Here is a 6000-nt window from a genome sequence, read left to right on the forward strand (position 1 = left end):
ACTACACTATAGTACGGTAGGTTTCATGCTATACTGTTTCACTGAAAGAGGATGAAAATTATTTAGTACGGGGGGTTTCATACTACACTATAGTACGGTATGTTTCATACTACACTATAAAATGGTAGGATTCATATTACACTATTTCACTGAAGAAGGATGAACACTATTTAGTACGGTAGGTTTCATACTACACTATAGTACGGTAGGTTTCATGCTACACTATAGTACGGTAGGTTTCATACTACACTATTTCACTGAAAGAGGATGAACATTATTTAGTACGGTAGGTTTCATACTACACTATAGTATGGTAGGTTTCATACTACACTGTTTCACTGAAAGAGGATGAACATTATTTAGTACGGTAGGTTTCATACTACACTATAGTATGGTAGGTTTCATACTACACTATTTCACTGAAAGAGGATGAACATTATTTAGTACGGTAGGTTTCATACTACACTATAGTACGGTAGGTTTCATACTACACTGTTTCACTGAAAGAGGATGAACATTATTTAGTACGGTAGGTTTCATACTACACTATAGTATGGTAGGTTTCATACTACACTATTTCACTGAAAGAGGATGAACATTATTTAGTACGGGGGGTTTCATACTACACTATAGTACGGTAGGTTTCATACTACACTATAAAATGGTAGGATTCATATTACACTATTTCACTGAAGAAGGATGAACACTATTTAGTACGGTAGGTCTCATACTACACTATAGTACGGTAGGTTTCATGCTACACTGTTTCACTGAAAGAGGATGAACATTATTTAGTACGGTAGGTTTCATACTACACTATAGTACGGTAGGTTTCATACTACACTATTTCACTGAAAGAGGATGAACATTATTTAGTACGGTGGGTTTCATACTACACTATAGTACGGTAGGTTTCATACTACACTATAAAATGGTAGGATTCATATTACACTATTTCACTGAAGAAGGATGAACACTATTTAGTACGGTAGGTCTCATACTACACTATAGTACGGTAGGTTTCATGCTACACTGTTTCACTGAAAGAGGATGAACATTATTTAGTATGGTAGGTTTCATACTACACCATAGTATGGTAGGTTTCATACTACACTATTTCACTGAAAGAGGATGAACATTATTTAGTACGGTGGGTTTCATACTACACTATAGTACGGTAGGTTTCATACTACACTATAAAATGGTAGGATTCATATTACACTATTTCACTGAAGAAGGATGAACACTATTTAGTACGGTAGGTTTCATACTACACTATAGTACGGTAGGTTTCATGCTACACTGTTTCACTGAAAGAGGATGAACATTATTTAGTACGGTGGGTTTCATACTACACTATAGTACGGTAGGTTTCATACTACACTATAAAATGGTAGGATTCATATTACACTATTTCACTGAAGAAGGATGAACACTATTTAGTACGGTAGGTTTCATATTACACTATAGTATGGTAGGTTTCATGCTACACTATAGTACGGTAGGTTTCATACTACACTATTTCACTGAAGGAGGATGAACACTATTTAGTATGGTAGGTTTCATACGACACTATTTCACTGAAAGAGGATGAACACTATTTAGTATGGTAGGTTTCATACTACACTATTTCACTGAAAGAGGATGAACACTATTTAGTACAGTAGGTTTCATACTACACTATAGTACAGTAGGTTTCATACTACACTATAAAATAGTAGGATTCATATTACACTATTTCACTGAAGAAGGATGAACACTATTTAGTACGGTAGGTTTCATACTACACTATAGTACGGTAGGTTTCATGCTACACTGTTTCACTGAAAGAGGATGAACATTATTTAGTATGGTAGGTTTCATACTACACTATTTCACTGAAAGAGGATGAACACTATTTAGTACGGTAGGTTTCATACTACACTATAGTACGGTAGGTTTCATACTACACTATTTCACTGAAAGAGGATGAACACTATTTAGTACGGTAGGTTTCATGCTACACTATAGTACGGTAGGTTTCATACTACATTATAAAATGGTAGGATTCATATTACACTATTTCACTGAAGAAGGATGAACACTATTTAGTACGGTAGGTTTCATACTACACTATAGTACGGTAGGTTTCATGCTACACTGTTTCACTGAAAGAGGATGAACATTATTTAGTACGGTAGGTTTCATGCTACACTATAGTACGGTAGGTTTCATGCTACACTATAGTACGGTAGGTTTCATACTACACTATTTCACTGAAAGAGGATGAACACTATTTAGTACGGTAGGTTTCATACTACACTATAGTACGGTAGGTTTCATACTACACTATTTCACTGAAAGAGGATGAACACTATTTAGTACGGTAGGTTTCATACTACACTATAGTACGGTAGGTTTCATACTACACTATAAAATGGTAGGATTCATATTACACTATTTCACTGAAGAAGGATGAACACTATTTAGTACGGTAGGTTTCATACTACACTATAGTATGGTAGGTTTCATGCTACACTATAGTACGGTAGGTTTCATACTACACTATTTCACTGAAGGAGGATGAACACTATTTAGTATGGTAGGTTTCATACGACACTATTTCACTGAAAGAGGATGAACACTATTTAGTACGGTAGGTTTCATACGACACTATTTCACTGAAAGAGGATGAACACTATTTAGTATGGTAGGTTTCATACTACACTATAGTACGGTAGGTTTCATACTACACTATAAAATGGTAGGATTCATATTACACTATTTCACTGAAGGAGGATGAACATTATTTAGTACGGTAGGTTTCATGCTACACTATAGTACGGTAGGTTTCATACTACACTATTTCACTGAAAGAGGATGAACACTATTTAGTACGGTAGGTTTCATGCTACACTATAGTACGGTAGGTTTCATACTACACTATAAAATGGTAGGATTCATACTACACTATTTCACTGAAGAAGGATGAACACTATTTAGTACGGTAGGTTTCATACTACACTATAGTACGGTAGGTTTCATACGACACTATTTCACTGAAAGAGGATGAACACTATTTAGTACGGTAGGTTTCATACTACACTATTTCACTGAAAGAGGATGAACACTATTTAGTACGGTATTTAGTATTTTATAATATTATTTTTATGTGTCCGTGAACAGAAGAACAGAAGTAAAGTTACAGATTCAGACTCTCTCTCTGTGTAGAATTTATATGTTTATATTTTGATCCAAAAGGTCCAACAGAACTTCATGTTTTGTTCAGTGGGAATCCTCAGGCTTTTTAATCCCCGTCCCTTCCTTACTTCATCTTCAATCAACTCCCACCGTCCTCTCCTCTCCTCTCCTCTGCTCTCCTGTCCTGTCCTGTCCTGTCCTGTCCTCTCCTCTCCTGTCCTCTCCTCTCCTCTCCTCTGCTCTGCTCTCCTGTCCTGTCCTGTCCTCTCCTCTCCTGTCCTCTCCTCTGCTCTCCTCTCCTCTCCTCTGCTCTCCTCTCCTGTCCTCCAGCAGATTAGTGTGTGTGTCCGACCCGAATGCGGCTGGGTTTAAAGCCCTCGCTCCAGCAGCAGCTCCTCCGCGCTTCACCTCCGCGGGATCCGGAAAATCTAACGGATCCCGGAGAGAAACGCTCAACTGCTGCTTTGTGTGGCGGCTCCTGTGATTTTACGACCTGGAATCATGCAGAAAGGAAAGGAAACGCGAGCTGTGTGTGTGTGTGTGTGTGCAGTGTGGAGTGAATGAAAATGGAGGAATGTTGCTGAGTTGTGTAGAAGTTAAAGCTGACCTGAGTGCTGCTCAAATCTCATTCTTCTCCTGCTGTTGTTCCTCTGCACTCCGGCATTGTGGCCCATTCAGGAAGTCTTCAACAGGATCTTCCTCTCTCTCTCTCTCTCTCTCTCTCTCTCTCACTCACACACACTTTCATCTGCCCGTTCTCTTTTTCCATCTCTTTTGTCCTCCTTCCCACCCTTCAATTTTTTTCTCCTTCTTCCCACTTTTTTCTTCTTGTTCTCAGTCTCACTCTTTCATTTGTCTCTTTTCTGTTTTGGTTTCTTTCTCTATATATTCTCTCCCACTTTTAATTTGCTCTTTTATCACTTTTCCTCATCTTTCTATTTAGATTTCTCCCCCTATTTTTCTTCTGTTTTAACCTTTTATTACAGTCATCATCTCTTTTTTTCTATTCTTCCTCTCTCCTTTTCTGTCTTTATGTTGTCTTGATGTCTTTCTCCTCAATCTCGCTCTCTTTCATTTGCTTTTCTTTCTCTCTCACAGACACAGTTAAACTCAATGTGCTTTATTGGAATAAGAGTACAACCATATTTCGAAAACCACAGTGTGTGTGTGTGTGTGTGTGTGTGTGTGTGTGTGTGTGTGTGTGAGTGATTCATTCCTTCATTCATTCTTCAGTAAAGATTTTATCCTGGTCAGGGTTGCAGTGGATTCGGAGCCCATCCCAGGAACACCTAGCTTGAGGCAGAATAAGACCCTGCATGAGATGCTCACACACCATACACACTCATTCACACCACAAAGCAATTTCACCCAAGCTCTGGATCAAACCTGGAAACCTGGAGTAGCCTGTTGTCATGGTGACTGATAGATTTTCATTTGTCTGTACTGAAGAAAGTTGAATTAACAAAGTTTGAGTGATCTAGAAATATCGTCCTCTCCCACCGAGGAGATTCTGCCTCACGGATCCGGGAGCGACAGACACTGACTCAGACACAGCTGTTCAGAGATATTCCTCAGTTTATTGAAAGATAAACATGAGAATACACTCACCAGCCACTTTAATAGGAACTTGTTCTCGATTCTAAGATTCCTGTTCTTGGCTGCATGAGTGGAACCCAGTGTGATCTTCTGCTGTTGCATGCTGAGATGCTTTTCTGCTCACTACAGTTGTAAAGAGTGATATATATATATATATAAAATATCCGGGGCGGCACGGTGGTGTAGTGGTTAGCGCTGTCGCCTCACAGCAAGAAGGTCCGGGTTCGAGCCCCGTGGCCGGCGAGGGCCTTTCTGTGTGGAGTTTGCATGTTCTCCCCGTGTCCGCGTGGGTTTCCTCCGGGTGCTCCGGTTTCCCCCACAGTCCAAAGACATGCAGGTTAGGTTAACTGGTGACTCTAAATTGACCGTAGGTGTGAATGTGAGTGTGAATGGTTGTCTGTGTCTATGTGTCAGCCCTGTGATGATCTGGCGACTTGTCCAGGGTGTACCCCGCCTTTCGCCCATAGTCAGCTGGGATAGGCTCCAGCTTGCCTGCGACCCTGTAGAAGGATAAAGCGGCTAGAGATAATGAGATGAGATGAGATATATATCCGGGCAGCACAGTGGTGTAGTGGTTAGCGCTGTCGCCTCACAGCAAGAAGGTCCGGGTTCGAGCCCCGTGGCTGGCGAGGGCCTTTCTGTGCGGAGTTTGCATGTTCTCCCCGTGTCCACGTGGGTTTCCTCCGGGTGCTCCGGTTTCCCCCACAGTCCAAAGACATGCAGGTTAGGTTAACTGGTGACTCTAAATTGACCGTAGGTGTGAATGTGAGTGTAAATGGTTGTCTGTGTCTATGTGTCAGCCCTGTGATGACCTGGCGACTTGTCCGGGGTGTACCCCGCCTCTCGCCCGTAGTCAGCTGGGATAGGCTCCAGCTTGCCTGCGACCCTGTCGAACAGGATAAGTGGCTACAGATAATGGATGGATGGATAATCACTATATCCTTCCTGACAGCTCGAACTAATCTGTGGTGGTTTTCCCAAAAGCCTCTTAACGCTAAGAGCATCTTAACTAGGAGAGAGTGTTCATTGTGCTGCTCGCTCTACCATTTAATGATGATCTTTCTGCTACGATGCTTTTGGAAAACTCGGCACTGGCCATTTTCCTCTGACCTCTCTTACCAACAAGGCGTTTCCACCCACAGAACTGTCACTCACTCAGTGTCTTTTGTTTTTCACACCATTCTGTGTAAACTCTAGAGAGATCACAATTTTTCCCATTCTGAT

The 6000-nt window shown here is 40.9% G+C and overlaps 1 protein-coding gene across 1 annotated transcript in view; it reads right to left on the reverse strand.

Moving 5' to 3' along the window:
• Window positions 1-3873, reverse strand: part of lhfpl2b (LHFPL tetraspan subfamily member 2b) — a 41289-nt gene extending 37416 nt beyond the window's left edge. Inside the window, exon 1 of the mRNA XM_060906983.1 lies at window positions 3788-3873. The gene's annotated coding sequence lies outside the window, so the exon portion shown is untranslated. The remainder of the gene's footprint in view (window positions 1-3787) is intronic.
• Window positions 3874-6000: the final 2127 nt, after the last annotated feature.

Source organism: Neoarius graeffei, chromosome 24, assembly GCF_027579695.1.
Source record: "Neoarius graeffei isolate fNeoGra1 chromosome 24, fNeoGra1.pri, whole genome shotgun sequence".
Classification (NCBI taxonomy): Eukaryota; Metazoa; Chordata; class Actinopteri; order Siluriformes; family Ariidae; genus Neoarius; species Neoarius graeffei.